This window comes from Cherax quadricarinatus, unplaced genomic scaffold (assembly GCF_038502225.1).
Source record: "Cherax quadricarinatus isolate ZL_2023a unplaced genomic scaffold, ASM3850222v1 Contig51, whole genome shotgun sequence".
In the NCBI taxonomy this organism is placed as follows: Eukaryota; Metazoa; Arthropoda; class Malacostraca; order Decapoda; family Parastacidae; genus Cherax; species Cherax quadricarinatus.
In genome coordinates this window covers 284,893-302,053 of record NW_027195077.1, presented here as the reverse complement: position 1 = coordinate 302,053, position 17,161 = coordinate 284,893, and the positions used below count along the sequence as shown (strand labels likewise).

General features: G+C 48.6%; 2 pseudogenes; one reads left to right on the top strand and one right to left on the bottom strand.

Annotated features, from left to right (window-relative positions):
• Positions 1-17,161, bottom strand: part of LOC138851168 (organic cation transporter protein-like) — a 233,101-nt pseudogene that overhangs the window by 67,597 nt on the left and 148,343 nt on the right.
• LOC138851169 (uncharacterized) lies at positions 12,465-13,605 on the top strand (annotated as a pseudogene).

Sequence of the window (17,161 nt, the reverse complement as noted above, 5' to 3'; positions counted from 1 at the left end):
TGGGTGAGGAAGTGAGTGTGGTAATGGGTGAGGAAGTGAGTGTGGTCATGGGTGAGGAAGTGAGTGTATTCATGGGTGTGGAACTGAGTGTGTCATGGGTGAAGAAGTGAGTGTGGTCATGGGTATGGAAGTGAGTGTGGTCATGGGTATGGAAGTGAGTGTGGTCATGGGTGAGGAAGTGAGTGTGGTCATGGGTGAGGAAGTGAGTGTGGTCATGGGTATGGAAGTGAGTGTGGTCATGGGTAAGGAAGTGAGTGTGGTCATGGGTAAGGAAGTGAGTGTGGTCATGGGTAAGGAAGTGAGTGCGTTAATTGGTCTGAAAGTGAGTGTGGTCATTAGGTAAGGAAGTGAGTGTGGTCATGGGTAAGGAAGTGAGTGTGGTCATGGGTAAGGAAGTGAGTGTGGTCATGGGTAAGGACGTGAGTGCGGTAATGGGTATGGATGTGAGTGTGGTTATGGGTAAGGAAGTGAGTGTGGTAATGGGTTGGAAAGTGAGTGTGGTCATGGGTAAGGAAGTGAGTGAGGTCATGAGTGTGGAAGAGAGTGTGATCATGGGTTAGGAAGTGAGTGTGGTCATGGGTAAGGAAGTGAGTGTTGTAATGGGTATGGAAGTGAGAGTGGTTATGGGTAAGGAAGTGAGTGTGGTCAAGGGTAAGGAAGTGAGTGTGGTCATCAGTGTGGAAGAGAGTGTGGTCATGGGTCTGGAAGTGAGTGTGGTCATCGGTGGAAGAGAGTGTGGTCATGGGTGAGGAAGTGAGTGTGGTCATGGGTAAGGAAGTGAGTGTGGTCATGGGACAGGAAGTGAGTGTGGTCATAGGAGAGGAAGTGAGTGTGGTCATGGGTATGGTAGTGAGTGTGGTCATGGGTATGGAAGTGAGTGTGGTCATGGGTAAGGAAGTGAGTGTGGTCATGGGTATGGAAGTGAGTGTGGTCATAGGTCTGGAAGTGAGTGTGGTCATGGGTATGGAAGTGAGTGTGGTCATGGGTAAGGAAGTGAGTGTGGTCATGGGTAAGGAAGTGATTGTGGTCATGGGTAAGGAAGTGAGTGTGGTCATGGGTAAGGAAGTGAGTGTGGTCATGGGTCAGGAAGTGAGTGTGATCATGGGTATGAATGTGAGTGTGGTCATGGGACTGGAAGTGAGTGTGGTAATGGGTAAGGAAGAGAGTGAGATCATGGGTCTTGAAGTGAGTGTGGTCATAGGTAAGGAAGTGAGTGTGGTCATGGGTAAGGAAGTGAGTGTGTTCATGGGTCTGGAAGTGAGTGTGATCATGGGTGTGGAAGTGAGTGTGGCCATGGGTATAGAAGTGAGTGTGATCATGGGTATGGAAGTGAGTGTGGTCATGGGTGTGGAAGAGAGTGTTGTCATGGGTGAGGAAGTGAGTGTGGTCATGGGTGAGGAAGTGAGTGTGGTCATGGGTAAGGAAGTGAGTGTGGTGATGGGTAAGGAAGTGAGTGTGGTCATAGGTGTACAAGAAATTTTAGTCATGGGTAAGGAAGTGAGTGTGGTCATGGGTGTGGAAGTGAGTGTGGTCATGGGTATGGAAGTGAGTGTGGTCATCAGTGTGGAAGAGAGTGTGGTCATGGGTGAGGAAGTGAGTGTGGTCATGGGTAAGGAAGTGAGTGTGGTCATGGGTCTGGAAGTGAGTGTGGTCATGGGTCTGGAAGTGAGTGTGGTCATGGGTCTGGAAGTGAGTGTGGTCATGGGTAAGGAAGTGAGTGTGGTCATGGGTCTGGAAGTGAGTGTGGTCATGGGTCTGGAAGTGAGTGTGGTCATGGGTCTGGAAGTGAGTGTGGTCATGGGTAAGGAAGTGAGTGTGGTCATGGGTATGGAAGTGAGTGTGGTCATGGGTAAGGAAGTGAGTGTGGTCATGGGTAAGGAAGTGAGTGTGGTCATGGGTGTAGAAGAAAGTGTGGTCATGGGTAAGGAAGTGAGTGTGGTCATGGGTGTGGAAGTGAGTGTGGTCATGGGTGAGGAAGTGAGTGTGGTCATTGGTGAGGAAGTGATTGTGATCATGGGTATGAAAGTGAGTGTTATCATGGGTGTGGAAGTGAGTGAGGTAATGGGAAAGGAAGAGAGTGAGATCATGGGTCTTGAAGTGAGTGTGGTCATGGGTAAGGAAGTGAGTGTGGTCATGGGTATGGAAGTGAGTGTGGTCATGGGTGTGGAAGTGAGTGTGGTCATGGGTATGGAAGTGAGTGTGGTCATGGGTAAGGAAGTGAGTGTGGTCATGGGTGGGGAAGTGAGTGTGGTCATGGGTGAGGAAGTGAGTGTGGTCATGGGTAAGGAAGTGAGTGTGGTCATGGGTGTGGAAGTGAGTGTGATCATGGGTATGGAAGTGAAGTGAGTGAGTGGTCATGGGTAAGGAAGTGAGTGTGGTCATGGGTAAGGAAGTGAGTGTGGTCATGGGTAGGGAAGTGAGTGTGTTCATGGGTGGAGGAAGTGAGTGTGGGTCATGGGTGTGGAAGTGAGTGTGTCATGGGTCTGGATGTGGTATGAGGGGTAAGTGAGTGTGATCATGGGTATGGAAGTGAGTGTGGTCATGGGTGTGGAAGAGAGTGTTGTCATGGGTGAGGAAGTGAGTGTGGTCATGGGTGAGGAAGTGAGTGTGGTCATGGGTATGAAAGTGAGTGTGGTTATGGGTGTGGAAGTGAGTGTGGTCATGGGTAAGAAAGTGAGTGTGGTCATGGGTAAGGAAGTGAGTGTGGTTATGGGTGGGGAAGAGAATGTGGACATGGGTCTGGAAGTGAGTGTGGTCATCGGTGTGGAAGAGAGTGTGGTCATGGGTGAGGAAGTGAGTGTGGTCATGGGTAAGGAAGTGATTGTGGTCATGAGTGTGGAAGAGAGTGTGATCATCGGTGAGGAAGTGAGTGTGGTCATGGGTAAGGACGTGAGTGTGCTAATGGGTACGGATGTGAGTGTGGTCATAGGTCTAGAAGTGAGTGTGGTCATGGGTGTTTGAGAAAGTGTGGTCATGGATAAGGAAGTGAGTGTGGTCATGGGTATGGAAGTGAGTGTGGTCATGGGTAAGGAAGTGATTGTGGTCATGGGTAAGGAAGTGAGTGTGGTCATGGGTGAGGAAGAGAATGTGGTCATGGGTCTGGAGATGAGTGTGGTCATCGGTGTGGAAGAAAGTGTGGTCATGGGTGAGGAAGTGAGTGTGGTCATGGGTAAGGAAGTGAGTGTGGTCATGGGTCTGGAAGTGAGTGTGGTCATGGGAGAGGAAGTGAGTGTGGTCATGGGTATGGCAGTGAGTGTGGTCATGGGTCTGGAAGTGAGTGTGGTCATGGGTCTGGAAGTGATTGTGGTCATGGGTAAGGAAGTGAGTGTGGTCATGGGTCAGGAAGTGAGTGTGGTCAAGGGTATGGAAGTGAGTGGGTCATAGGTCTGGAAGTGAGTGTTGTCATGGGTGTGGGAGAAAGTGTGGTCATGGGTAAGGAAGTGAGTGTTGTAATGGGTATGGAAGTGAGTGTGGTAATGGGTAAGGAAGTGAGTGTGGTCATGGGTAAGGAAGTGAATGTGGTCATGGGTGTTGGAAGAGAATGTGGCCATAGGTCTGGAAGCGAGTGTGGTCATCAGTGTGGAAGAGAGTGTGGTCATGGGTAAGGAAGTGAGTGTGGAAATGGGTAAGGAAGTGAGTGAGGTCACGGGTTTGGAAGAGAGTATGGTCATGGGAGAGGAAGTGAGTGTGGCCATTGGTATTTAAGTGAGTGTGGTCATGGGTCTGGAAGTGAGTGTGGTAATGTGTCTGGAAGTGATTGTGGTCATGGGTAAGGAAGTGAGTGTGGTCCTGGGTCAGGAAGTGAGTGTGGTCATGGGTCAGGAAGTGAGTGTGGTCATGGGTATGGAAGTGAGTGTGGCCATAGGTCTGGAAGTGAGTGAGGTCATGGGTGTGGGAGAAAGTGTGGTCATGGGTAAGGAAGTGAGTGTGATCATGGCCATGGATATGAGTGTGGTCACGGGCAAGGAAGTGAGTGTGGTCATGGGTGTACAAGAAATTTTGGTCATGGGTAAGGAAGTGAGTGTGGTCATGGGTCTGGAAGTGAGTGTGGTCATGGGTGTAGAAGAAAGTGTGGTCATGGGTAAGGAAGTGAGTGTGGTCATGGGTGTGGAAGTGAGTGTGGTCATGGGTATGGAAGTGAGTGTGGTCATGGGTAAGGAAGTGAGTGTGGTCATGGGTGGGGAAGTGAGTGTGGTCATGGGTGAGGAAGTGAGTGTGGTCATGGGTGAGGAAGTGAGTGTGGTCATTGGTGAGGAAGTGAGTGTGGTCATGGGTGAGGAAGTGAGTGTGGTCATGGGTGAGGAAGTGAATGTGGTCATGGGTGTGGAAGTGAGTGTGGTAATGGGTGAGGAAGTGAGTGTGGTCATGGGTGAGGAAGTGAGTGTATTCGTGGGTGTGGAACTGAGTGTGTCATGGGTGAGGAAGTGAGTGTGGTCATGGGTATGGAAGTGAGTGTGGTCATGTGTGGTGTGTCATGGGTGAGAAAGTGAGTGTGGTCATGGGTATGGAAGTGAGTGTGGTCATGGGTCTAAAAGTGAGTGTGATCATGGGTATGAATGTGAGTGTGGTCATGGGACTGGAAGTGAGTGTGGTAATGGGTAAGGAAGTGAGTGAGTTCATGGTTCTGGAAGTGAGTGTGTTCATGGGTGTGGAAGTGAGTGTAACCATGGGTATAAAAGTGGGTGTGATCATGGGTATGGAAGTGAGTGTGGACATAGATGTGGAAGAGAGTGTTGTCATGGGTGAGGAAGTGAGTGTGGTCATGGGTGAGGAAGTGAGTGTGGTCATGGGTATGAAACTGAGTGTGGTTATGGGTGTGGAAGTGAGTGTGGTCATGGGTATGAAAGTGAGTGTGGTCATAGGTAAGGAAGTGAGTGTGGTTATGGGTGTGGAAGAGAATGTGGTCATGGGTCTGGAAGTGAGCGTGGTCATGAGTGTGGAAGAGAGTGTGGTCATGGGTAAGAAAGGGAGTGTGTTGTCATGGGTAAGGAAGTGAGTGTGGTTATGGGTGTGGAAGAGAATGTGGTCATGGGTGAGGAAGTGAGTGTGGTCATGGGTAAGGAAGTGAGTGTGGTCATGAGTGTGGAAGAGAGTGTGATCATGGGTGAGAAAGTGAGTGTGGTCATGGGTAAGGACGTGAGTGCGGTAATGGGTGAGGAAGTGAGTGTGGTCATGGTTATGAAAGTGAGTGTTGTCATGGGAGAGGAAGTGAGTGTGGTCATGGGTGAAGTGAGTGTGTCATGGGTAAGGAAGAGAGTGTGGTGATGGGTGAGGAAGTGAGAGTGGTCATGGGTAAGGAAGTGAGTGTGGTCATGGGTGGAAGAGAATGTGAGTGTGGTCATGGGACTGGAAGTGAGTGTGGTAATGGGTAAGGAAGAGAGTGAGATCATGGGTCTTGAAGTGAGTGTGGTCATAGGAAAGAAAGTGAGTGTGGTCATGGGTAAGGAAGTGAGTGTGGCCATGGGTATAAAAGTGAGTGTGATCATGGGTATGGAAGTGAGTGTGGTCATGGGTCTGGAAGTAAGTGTGGTCATGGGTCTGGAAGTGAGTGAGGTCACGGGTAAGGATGTGAGTCTGTTCATTTGTCTGGAAGTGAGTGTGATCATGAGTGTGGAAGTGAGTGTGGTGATGGGTATAGAAGTGAGTGTGGTCATAGGTAAGGAAGTGAGTGTGGTCATGGGTAAGGAAATGAGTGTGGTCATAGGTCTGGAAGTGAGTGTTGTCATGGGTGTGGGAGAAAGTGTGGTCATGGGTAAGGAAGTGAGTAACGTAATGGGTATGGAAGTGAGTGTGGTCATGGGTAAGGAAGTGAGTGTGTTCATTGGTAAGAAAGTGAGTGTGGTCATGGGTGTGGAAGAGAATGTGGCCATGGGTCTGGAAGCGAGTGTGGTAATCGGTGTGGAAGAGAGTGTGGGCATCGGTATGAGTGTGGTCAAGGGTAAGAAGTGAGTGTGGTCATCAGTGTGGAAGAGAGTGTGGTCATAAGTGAGGAAGTGAGTGTGGTCATGGGTAAGGAAGTGAGTGTGGTCATGGGTCTGAAGTGATTGTGGTCATAAGTAAGGAAGTGAGTGTGCTCATGGGTCAGGAAGTAAGTGTGGTCATGGGTGTCAGTGTGGTCATGGGTAGGAAGTGAGTGTGGTCATGGAGTGTGGTCATGGGTAGGAAGTGAGTGTGGTCATGGGTAGGAAGTGAGTGTGGTCATGGGTAGTGAGTGTGGTCATGGGTGGAAGTGAAGTGAGTGTGGTCATGGGTCTGGAAGTGAGTGTGGTCATGGGTAAGGAAGTGAGTGTGGTCATGGGTAAGGAAGTGAGTGTGGTCAAGGGTAAGGAAGTGAGTGTGTTCATTGCTCTGAAAGTGAGTGTGGTCATAGGTGAGGAAGTGAGTGTGGTCATGGGAGTAGAAGAAAGTGTGGTCATGGGTAAGGAAGTGAGTGTGGTCATGGGAGTGGAAGTGAGTGTGGTCATGGGTATGGAAGTGAGTGTGGTCATGGGTGAGGAAGTGAGTGTGGTCATGGGTGGTCATGGAAAGTGAGTGTGGTCATGGGTGAGGAAGTGAGTGTGGTCATGGGTAGGAAGTGAGTGTGGTCATGGGTGAGGAAGTGAGTGTGGTCATGGGTGTGGAAGTGAGTGTGGTCATGGGTGAAGTGAGTGTGGTCAGGGTAAGTGAGTGTGTCATGGGTATTGAAGTGAGTGTGGTCATGGGTATGGAAGTGAGTGTGGTCATGGGTGATGAGTGTGTGTCATGGGTGAGGAAGTGAATGTGGTCATGGGTGAGGAAGTGAGAGTGGTCGTGGATAAGGAAGTGAGTGTGGTCATGGATAAGGAAGTGAGTGTGGTCATGGGTCTGGAAGTGAGTGTGATCATGGGTATGAAAGTAAGTGTGGTCATGGGTCTGGAAGTGAGTGTGGTTATGGGTAAGGAAGAGAGTGAGATCATGAATGAGGAAGTGAGTGTGTTCATGGGAAAGGAAGTGAGTGTGTTCGTTGGTCTGGAAGTGAGTATAATCATGGGTATGAAAGTGAGTGTCATCATGGGAATGGAAGTGTGTGTGGTCATGGATCTGGAAGTGAGTGTGGTCATGGATCTGGAAGTGAGAGAGGTCATGGGTTTGGAAGTGAGTGTGGTCATGGGTAAGGAAGTGAGTGTGTTCATGGGTCTGGATGTGAGTGTGATCATGGGAATGGAAGTGAGTGTGGTCATGGGTGTGGAAGAGAGTGTTGTTGTGGGTGAGGAAGTGAGTGTGGTCATGGGTGAGGAAGTGAGAGTGGTCGTGGGTAAGGAAGTGAGTGTGGTCATGGGTAAGGAAGTGAGTGTGGTCATGGGTAAGGAAGTGAGAGTGGTCATAGGTGGGGAAGTGAGTTTGGTCATGGGTGAGGAAGTAAGTGTGGTCATGGGTGAGGAAGTGAGAGTGGTCATTGGTGAGGAAGTGATTGTGGTCATGGGTGAGGAAGTGAGTGTGGTCATGGGTGAGGAAGTGTATGTGGTCATGGGTGTGGAAGTGAGTGTGGTAATGGGTGAGGAAGTGAGTGTGGTCATTGCTGAAGAAGTGAGTGTAGTCGTGCGTGTGGAACTGAGTGTGTCCTGGGTGAGGAAGTGAGTGTGGTCATGGGTATGGAAGTGAGTGTGGTCATGGGTATGGAAGTGAGTGTGGTCATGGGTGATGAAGTGGTTGTGATCAAGGGTGAGGAAGTGAGTGTGGTCATGGGTAAGGAAGTGAGTGTGTTCATGGGTCTGGAAGTGAGTGTGATCATGGGTATGGAAGTGAGTGTGGTCATGAGTATGGAAGTGAGTGTGATCATGGGAATGGAAGTGAGTGTGGTCATGGATCTGGAAGTGAGTGTGGTCATGGGTCTGGAAGTGAGTGTGGTCATGGGTAAGGAAGTGAGTGTGTTCATGGGTCTGGAAGTGAGTGTGATCATGGGTCTGGAAGTGAGTGTGATCATGGGTATGGAAATGAGTGTGGTCATGGGTAAGGAAGAAAGTGTCATCAAGGGTCTCGAAGTGAGTGTGGTCATGGGTAAGGAAGTGAGTGTGGTCATGGGTCTGGAAGTGAGTGTGGTTATGGGTAAGGAAGAGAGTGAGATCATGGTTCCTGAAGTGAGTGTGGACATAGGTAAGGAAGTGAGTGTGTTCATGGGTAAGGAAGTGTGTGTGTTCATGTGTAACGAAGTGAGTGTGTTCATGGGTCTGGAAGTGAGTGTGATCATGGGTATGGAAGTGAGTGTGGTCATGAGAATGGAAGTGAGTGTCATCATGGGAATGGAAGTGAGTGTGGTCATGGATCTGAAAGTGAGTGTGGTCATGGGTCTGGAAGTGAGTGTGGTCATGGGTAAGGAAGTGAGTGTGATCATTGGTGTGGAAGTGAGTGTGGCAATGGGTATAGAAGTGAGTGTGAACATGGGTATGGAAGTGAGTATGTTCATGGGTGTGGAAGAGAGTGTTGTCCTGGGTGAGGAAGTGAGTGTTGTCATGGGTGAGTAAGTGAGTGTGGTCGTGGGTATGAAAGTGAGTGTGGTTATGGGTGTGGAAGAGAGTGAGGTCATGGGTAAGAAAGTGAGTGTGGTCATGGGTAAGGAAGTGAGTGTGGTCATGGGTGTGGTATAAAATGTGGTCATGGGTCTGGAAGTGAGTGTGGTCATCGGTGTGGAAGAGAGTGTGGTCATGGGTAAGGAAGTGAATGTGGTCATGGGTAAGGAAGTGAGTGTGGTCATGAGTGTGGAAGAGAGTGTGATCATGGGTGAGGAAGTGAGTGTGGTCATGGGTAAGGACGTGAGTGTGGTAATGGGTATGGATGTGAGTGTGGTCATAGGTCTAGAAGTGAGTGTGGTCATGGGTGTGGGAGAGAGTGTGGTCATGGATAAGGAAGTGAGTGTGGTCATGGGTGAGTAAGTGAGTGTGGTCGTGGGTATGAAAGTGAGTGTGGTTATGGGTGTGGAAGAGAGTGAGGTCATGGGTAAGAAAGTGAGTGTGGTCATGGGTAAGGAAGTGAGTGTGGTCATGGGTGTAGTATAGAATGTGGTCATGGGTCTGGAAGTGAGTGTGGTCATCGGTGTGGAAGAGAGTGTGGTCATGGATAAGGAAGTGAGTGTGGTCATGGGTATGAAAGTGAGTCTGGTTATGGGTAAGAAAGTGAGTGTGGTCATGGGTAAGGAAGTGAGTGTGGTCATGGGTGTGAAAGAGAATGTGGTCATGGGTCTGGAAATGAGTGTGGTCATCGGTGTGGAAGAGAGTGTGGTCATGGGTGAGGAAGTGAGTGTGGTCATGGGTAAGGAAGTGAGTGTGGTCATGGGTAAGGAAGTGAGTGTGGTCATGAGTGTGGAAGAGAGTGTGATCATAGGTGAGGAAGTGAGTGTGGTCATGGGTAAGGAAGTGAGTGTGGTCATGGGTGAGGAAGTGAGTGTGGTCATGGGTAAGGAAGTGAGTGTGGTCATGAGTGTGGAAGAGAGTGTGATCATGGGTGAGGAAGTGAGTGTGGTCATGGGTAAGGAAGTGAGTGTGGTAATGGGTAAGGAAGTGAGTGAGGTCACGGGTCTGGAAGTGAGTATGGTCATGGGAGAGGAAGTGAGTGTGGCCATGGGTATGGAAGTGAGTGTGGTCATGGGTCTGGAAATGAGTGTGGTCATGGGTCTGGAAGTGATTGTGGTCATGGGTAAGTGAGAGTGGTCATGGGTCAGGAAGTGAGTGTGGTCATGGGTATGGAAGTGAGTGTGGTCATAGGTCTGGAAGTGAGTGTGGTCATGGGTGTGGGAGAAAGTGTGGTCATGGGTAAGGAAGTGAGTGTGATCATGGGTATGGAAGTGAGTGTGGTCATAGGTAAGGAAGTGAGTGTGGTCATGGGTAAGGAAGTGAGTGTGGTCATGTGTCAGGAAGTGAGTGTGGTCATGGGTGTACAAGAAATTTTGGTCATGGGTAAGGAAGTGAGTGTGGTCATGGGTCTGGAAGTGAGTGTGGTCATGGGTAAGGAAGTGAGTGTGGTCATGGGTGTGGAAGTGAGTGTGGTCATGGGTATGGAAGTGAGTGTGGTCATGGGTAAGGAAGTGAGTGTGGTCATGGGTGGGGAAGTGAGTGTGGTCATGGGTGAGGAAGTGAGTGTGGTCATGGGTGAGGAAGTGAGTGTGGTCATTGGTGAGGAAGTGAGTGTGGTCATGGGTGAGGAAGTGAGTGTGGTCATGGGTGAGGAAGTGAGTGTGGTCATGGGTGTGGAAGTGAGTGTGGTAATGGGTGAGGAAGTGAGTGTGGTCATGGGTGAGGAAGTGAGTGTATTCGTGGGTGTGGAACTGAGTGTGTCATGGGTGAGGAAGTGAGTGTGGTCATGGGTATGGAAGTGAGTGTGGTCATGGGTATGGAAGTGAGTGTGGTCATGGGTAAGGAAGTGAGTGTGGTCATGGGTGTGGAAGGGAGTGTGGTCATGGGTATGGAAGTGAGTGTGGTCATGGGTATGGAAGTGAGTGTGGTCATGGGTGAGGAAGTGAGTGTGGTCATGGGTGAGGAAGTGAGTGTGGTCATGGGTATGGAAGTGAGTGTGGTCATGGGTGAGGAAGTGAGTGTGGTCATGGGTGAGGAAGTGAGAGTGCTCATGGGTATGGAAGTGAGTGTGGTCATGGGTGTGGAAGTGAAAGTGGTCATGGGTAAGGAAGGGAGTGTGGTTATGGGTGTGGAAGTGAGTGTGTTCATGGGTGAGGAAGTGAGTGTGGTCATGGGTATGGAAGTGACTGGTCATGGGTGAGGAAGTGAGTGTGGTCATGAGTGAGGAAGTGAGAGTGGTCATGGATAGGGAAGTGAGTGTGGTCATGGATATGGAAGTGAGAGTGGTCATGGGTATGGAAGTGAGTGTGGTTATGGGTATGGAAGTGAGTGTGGTCATGGGTATGGAAGTGAGTGTGGTCATGGGTGAGGAAGTGAGTGTGGTCATGGGTATGGAAGTGAGTGTGGTCATGGGAGAGGAAGTGAGTGTGGTCATGGGTGAATAAGTGAGAGTGGTCATGGGTATGGAAGTGAGAGTGGTCATGGGTATGGAAGTGAGTGTGGTCATGGGTATGGAAGTGAGAGTGGTCATGGGTATGGAAGTGAGAGTGGTCATGGGTATGGAAGTGAGTGTGGTCATGGGAGAGGAAGTGAGTGTGGTCATGGGTGAGGAAGTGAGAGTGGTCATGGGAGTGGAAGTGAGAGTGGTCATGGGCATGGAAGTGAGAGTGGCCATGATTATAGAAGAGAGTGTGGTCATGGGTATGGAAGCGAGAGGTCATGGGTATGGAAGTGAGAGTGGTAATGGGTGTGGAAGTGAGAGTGGTCATGGGTATGGAAGAGAGTGTGGTCATGGGTATGGAAGTGAGAGTGGTAATGGGTGTGGAAGTGAGAGTGGTCATGGGTATGGAAGAGAGTGTGGTCACAGGTATGGAAGTGAGAGTGGTCATTTGTATGGAAGGGAGCGTTGTCATTGGTAAGGAAGTGAGTGTGGTCATGGGTCTGGAAGTGGGTGTTGTCATGGGTATGGAAGTGAGTGTGGTCATGGGTGAGGAAGTGAGTGTGGTCATGGGTGAGGAAGTGAGTGTGGTCATGGGTATGGAAGTGAGTGTGGTCATGGGTGAGGAAGTGAGTGTGGTCATGGGTGAGGAAGTGAGTGTGGTCATTCATGTGGAAATGAGTGTGGTCATGGGTGAGGATGTGAGTGTAGCCGTAAGTGTGGAACTGAGTATGTCATGGGTGAGGAAGTGAGTGTGGTCGTGTGTGTGGAAGTGAGTGTGTCAAGGGTGAAGAAGTGAGTGTGGTCATGGGTATGGAAGTGAGTGTGGTCATGGGTATGGAAGTGAGTGTGGTCATGGGTGAGGAAGTGATTGTGATCAAGGGTGAGGAAGTGAGTGTGGTCATGGGTAAGGAAGTGAGTGTAGTCATGGGTGTGGAAGTGAGAGTGGTCATGGGTGTGGAAGTAAGAGTGGTCATGGGTATGGAAGAGAGTGTGGTTATGGGTGTGGAAGTGAGTGTGATCATGGGTGAGGAATTGAGAGTGGCTATGGGTATGGAAGTGAATATGATCATGGATGAGGAAGTGAGTGTGACCATGGGTATGGAAGTGAGAGTGGAAATGGGTATGGAAGTGAAAGTGGTCATGGGTATGGAAGAGAGAATGGTCATGGGTATGGAAGGGAATGTGGTCATGGGTATGGAAGTGAGAGTGGTCATGGGTAAGGAAGTGAGTGTGGTCATGGGTCTGGAAGTGGGTGTGGTCATGGGTATGGAAGGGAGTGTGGTAATGTGTGAGTAAGTGAGTGTGGTCATTTGTGAGGAAGTGAGTGTGGTCATGGGTGAGGAAGTGATTGTGGTCATGGGTGAGGAAGTGAGTGTGGTCATTGGTGTGGAAGTGAGTGTGGTTATGGGTGAAGAGGTGAGTGTGGTCATGGGTGAGGAAGTGAATGTGGTCATGGGTGAGGAAGTGAGTTTAGCCGTGGGTGTGGAACTGAGTGTGTCATGGGTGAGGAAGTGAGTGTGGTCGTGGGTGTGGAAGTGAGTGTGGTCATGGGTGAGGAAGTGAGTGTGGTAATGGGTGAGGAAGTGAGTATAGCCGTGGGTGAGGAACTGAGTGTCATGGGTGAGGAAGTGAGTGTGATCGTGGGTGTGGAAGTGAGTGTTGTTATGGATGAGGAAGTGAATGAGGTCATGGGTATGGAAGTGAGAGTGCTCATGGGTATGGAAGTGAGAGTGGTCATCGGTATGGAAGTGAGAGTGGTCATGGGTATGGAAGTGAGAGTGGTCATAGTTATGGAAGTGAGTGAGGTCATGGGTATGGAAGTGAGAGTGCTCATGGGTATGGAAGTGAGAGTGCTCATGGGTATGGAAGTGAGAGTGGTCATGGGTATGGAAGTGAGAGTGGTCATGGGTATGGAAGTGAGAGTGGTCATGGGTATGGAAGTGAGAGTGGTCATGGGTATGGAAGTGAGAGTGGTCATGGGTATGGAAGTGAGAGTGGTCATGGGTATGGAAGTGAGAGTGGTCATGGGTATGGAAGTGAGAGTGGTCATAGTTATGGAAGTGAGTGAGGTCATGGGTATGGAAGTGAGAGTGCTCATGGGTATGGACGTGAGAGTGCTCATGGGTATGGAAGTGAGAGTGGTCATGGGTATGGAAGTGAGAGTGGTCATGGGTATGGAAGTGAGAGTGGTCATGGGTATGGAAGTGAGAGTGGTCATGGGTATGGAAGTGAGAGTGGTCATGGGTATGGAAGTGAGAGTGGTCATAGTTATGGAAGTGAGTGAGGTCATGGGTATGGAAGTGAGAGTGCTCATGGGTATGGAAGTGAGAGTGCTCATGGGTATGGAAGTGAGAGTGGTCATGGGTATGGAAGTGAGAGTGGTCATGGGTATGGAAGTGAGAGTGGTCATGGGTATGGAAGTGAGAGTGGTCATGGGTATGGAAGTGAGAGTGGTCATGGGTATGGAAGTGAGAGTGGTCATGGGTATGGAAGTGAGAGTGGTCATGGGTATGGAAGTGAGAGTGGTCATGGGTATGGAAGTGAGAGTGGTCATGGGTATGGAAGTGAGAGTGGTCATGGGTATGGAAGTGAGAGTGCTCATGGGTATGGAAGTGAGAGTGGTCATGCAGTACTCCATAAACTCACACAGCTTACCTTCAGGGATAAAGGCGGATGTGAAGCATGCGACTCCACCTAGTAAAAACACGAATGAGAGCGAGGCCTTCCTTCCCAGTCTGTGGAACAACAGTCATTAACAACCTACATGACTCACACACTGTGTGGTGTAACAGTAACAACCTACATGACTCTCACACACTGTGTGGTACAACAGTAACAACCTAGACAACTCTCACACACTGTGTGGTACAACAGTAACAACCTACACAACTCTCACACACAGTGTGGTACAAGAGTAACAACCTACACAACTCTCACACACTGTGTGTTATAACAGTAAGAACCTACACAACTCTCACACACTCTGTGGTGTAACAGTAACAACCCACACAACTCTCACACACTGTGTGGTGTGACAGTAACAACCTACACAACTCTCACACACTGTGTGGTGTAACAGTAACAACCTACACAACTCTCACACACTGTGTGGTGTAACAGTAACAACCTACACAACTCTCACACACTGTGTGGTACAAGAGTAACAACCTACACAACTCTCCCACACTGTGTTATAACAGTAACAACCTACACAACTCTCACACACTGTGTGGTGTAACAGTGACAACCCACACAACTCTCACACACTGTGTGGTATAACAGTAACAACCTACACAACTCTCACACACTGTGTGGTGTAACAGTAACAACCTACACAACTCTCACACACTGTGTGGTGTAACAGTAACAACCTACACAACTCTCACACACTGTATGGTGTAACAGTAAGAACCTACACAACTCTCACACACTGTGTGGTGTAACAGTAACAACCTACACAACTCTCACACACTGTGTGGTGTAACAATAACAACCTACACAACTCTCACACACTGTGTGGTGTAACAGTAACAACCTACACAACTCTCACACACTGTGTGGTATAACAGTAAGAACCTACACAACTCTCACACACTGTGTGGTATAACAGAAAGGACCTACACAACTCTCACACACTGTGTGGTGTAACAGTAACAACCTACACAACTCTCACACACTGTGTGGTATAACAGTAACAACCTACACAACTCTCACACACTGTGTGGTGTAACAGTATGAACCCACACAACTCTCACACACTGTGTGGTGTAACAGTAAGAACCTACACAACTCTCACACACTGTGTGGTATAACAGTAACAACCTACACAACTCTCACACACTGTGTGGTATAACAGTGAGAACCTACACAACTCTCTCACACTGTGTGGTATAACAGTAAGAACCTACACAACTCTCACACACTGTGTGGTATAACAGTAACAACCTACACAACTCTCACACACTGTGTGGTATAACAGTAACAACCTACACAACTCTCTCACACAGTGTGATAAAACAGAAACAACCTACACAACTCTCACACACAGTGTGGTACAACAGTAACAACCTACACAACTCTCTCACACAGTGTGGTAAAACAGTAACAACCTACACAACTCTCACACACAGTGTGGTACAACACTAACAACCTACACAACTCTCACACACTGTGTGGTACAACAGTAACAACCTACACAACTCTCACACACTGTGTGGTACAACAGTAACAACCTACACAACTCTCACACACTGTGTGGTACAACAGTAACAACCTACACAACTCTCACACACTGTGTGGTACAACAGTAACAACCTACACAACTCTCACACACTGTGTGGTGTAACAGTAACAACCTACACAACTCTCACACACTGTGTGGTACAACAGTAACAACCTACACAACTCTCACACACTGTGTGGTGTAACAGTAACAACCTACACAACTCTCACACACTGTGTGGTATAACAGTAACAACCTACACAACTCTCACACACTGTGTGGTGTAACAGTAACAACCTACACAACTCTCACACACTGTGTGGTGTAACAGTAACAACCTACACAACTCTCACACACTGTGTGGTATAACAGTAACAACCTACACAACTCTCACACACTGTGTGGTGTAACAGTAACAACCTACACAACTCTCACACACTGTGTGGTGTAACAGTAACAACCTAGACAACTCTCACACACTGTGTGGTGTAACAGTAACAACCTACACAACTCTCACACACTGTGTGGTGTAACAGTAACAACCAACACAACTCTCACACACGGTGTGGTATAACAGTAACAACCAACACAACTCTCACACACTGTGTGGTATAACAGTAACAACCTACACAACTCTCACACACTGTGTGGTACAACAGCAACAACCTACACAACTCTCACACACTGTGTGGTATAACAGTAACAACCTACACAACTCTCACACACTGTGTGGTGTAACAGTAACAACCTACACAACTCTCACACACTGTGTGGTGTAACAGTAACAACCTACACAACTCTCACACACTGTGTGGTGTAACAGTAACAACATACACAACTCTCACACACTGTGTGGTGTAACAGTAAGAACCTACACAACTCTCACACACTGTGTGGTGTAACAGTAAGAACCTACACAACTCTCACACACTGTGTGGTGTAACAGTAACAACCTACACAACTCTCACACAATGTGTGGTGTAACAGTAACAACCTACACAACTCTCACACACTGTGTGGTGTGACAGTAACAACCTACACAACTCTCACACACTGTGTGGTGTAACAGTAACAACCTACACAACTCTCACACACTGTGTGGTGTGACAGTAACAACCTACACAACTCTCACACACTGTGTGGTGTAACAGTAACAACCTACACAACTCTCACACACTGTGTGGTGTAACAGTAACAACCTACACAACTCTCACACACTGTGTGGTGTAACAGTAACAACCTACACTACTCTCACACACTGTGTGGTGTAACAGTAACAACCTACACAACTCTCACACACTGTGTGGTGTAACAGTAACAACCTCACACACTGTGTGGTGTAACAGTGACAACCTACACAACTCTCACACACTGTGTGGTGTAACAGTAACAACCTACACAACTCTCACACACTGTGTGGTATAACTGTAACAACCTACACAACTCTCACACACTGTGTGGTGTAACAGTAACAACCTACACAACTCTCACACACTGTGTGGTGTAACAGTAACAACCTACACAACTCTCACACACTGTGTGGTGTAACAGTAACAACCTACACAACTCTCACACACTGTGTGGTGTAACAGTAACAACCAACACAACTCTCACACACTGTGTGGTATAACAGTAACAACCAACACAACTCTCACACACTGTGTGGTATAACAGTAACAACCTACACAACTCTCACACACTGTGTGGTACAACAGCAACAACCTACACAACTCTCACACACTGTGTGGTATAACAGTAACAACCTACACAACTCTCACACACTGTGTGGTGTAACAGTAACAACCTACACAACTCTCACACACTGTGTGGTGTAACAGTAACAACCTACACAACTCTCACACACTGTGTGGTACAAGAGTAACAACCTACACAACTCTCCCACACTGTGTTATAACAGTAACAACCTACACAACTCTCACACACTGTGTGGTGTAACAGTGACAACCTACACAA